The sequence below is a fragment of the Echinops telfairi genome, unplaced genomic scaffold (genome assembly GCF_000313985.2).
Source record: "Echinops telfairi isolate 266 unplaced genomic scaffold, ASM31398v2 ScPeMD7_5;HRSCAF=22, whole genome shotgun sequence".
In the NCBI taxonomy this organism is placed as follows: Eukaryota; Metazoa; Chordata; class Mammalia; order Afrosoricida; family Tenrecidae; genus Echinops; species Echinops telfairi.
In genome coordinates this window covers 42,838,684-42,839,988 of record NW_022103901.1, presented here as the reverse complement: position 1 = coordinate 42,839,988, position 1,305 = coordinate 42,838,684, and positions in this window count along the sequence as shown.

The following is a 1,305-nucleotide window of genomic DNA, read 5'->3' as shown; positions in this document are numbered from 1 at the left end:
CCCCCCCCCCCCACATATATATTTAAGGTGTTCAGGGATTCTCTGGATGGTGTATATGGTTAACATATTGGCTACTAACTGCAGGGCTGGGAATTTAAGTACCTCTGAAGAAATATCTGCTAATCTATTTCTGAACACATGGGGTCACATCAATGTAACTGGTTAAAAAAAGTGTCTATACCCTAATCTCACCCCCAAATCAAGCTCACTGCCATCGAGTTAATTCTGACTCATAGTGACCGTATAGGATAGGGTTGATTTGCTCCTGTGGGTTTTCAAGACCGTAACTCTTTACTGGAGTAGAAAGCCTCATGTTCCCTCCTGCAGAGTAACTGGTGGTTTTGAACTGCTGACCTTGCAGTTAGCAGTCTGTCTTATAACTACTATGCCACTAGAACCTGTGAATGTGTTACTTTACATGGATTTTGAGGTAGGAGATTATCCTGAAGGATGTAACCACAAAGACATACAATAATTACTGATTTTTTTTTGGAGTTGATCAGCAGGTCTTTCTCCCATGGTTCCTCTCTCTAAGCGGACTTGACCCTCAAATCTTTAGATCAACAGACAATTGATTTACCTGTCTGCACCCTCCAGGGACTCCATACAACAATAGGAGATTATCTGGGGTATAGCAGTTACAACCCAGGAGCTGTTTTGTGGGAGAAAGATGTGGTAGTCTGCTGCTATGAAGATTTACCGTCTCAGAACCCAAAAGGAGAATTTCTACTCTCTCTTATAGGATTGCTATGGGTTGGGATTGACTCTACGACAGCGGATTTGTTGTTTATTTAAAGTTGGGAGACTAGTGACACTTTATTTGTGCATCCCTGCTGTGGGGTTCTGTATACCTCTTCAAAGTTATATGTGCAAAGATACCCAATGTATAGGACTAAATTTTGAAAAGAGTAGCAGGGAGATCTGCAAAACATGAATGATCCCATTTGCCTAAGAACGTCAACAAGCGGAGTATTTTCCTTGCATACGCAGAAAAGCTCTGGAATGAGACACAATCTGTCAACAAAAGCAATCGTCTTTGGGAAGTTGTAATACATGGTCAGAGTCAGGTTCAGAACTTTATACTCAGTTTATTTCCATCTATTCTGTTTACTTTTTATTATTACTTTTCCATGAGTTATATTTTCCTAATAAGAACAAGAGAACTTCCCAGGTACTGTATAAACATCTCATCAGCACTGAAACAGATTATCTTGTGATATCTTGAATTCATATTTGTGGGGTGCACAACAGTTAGTTTCAAATGTTGGCATCCAGGGAAATCGGCTTTGTAAATTCTGTCTGTGC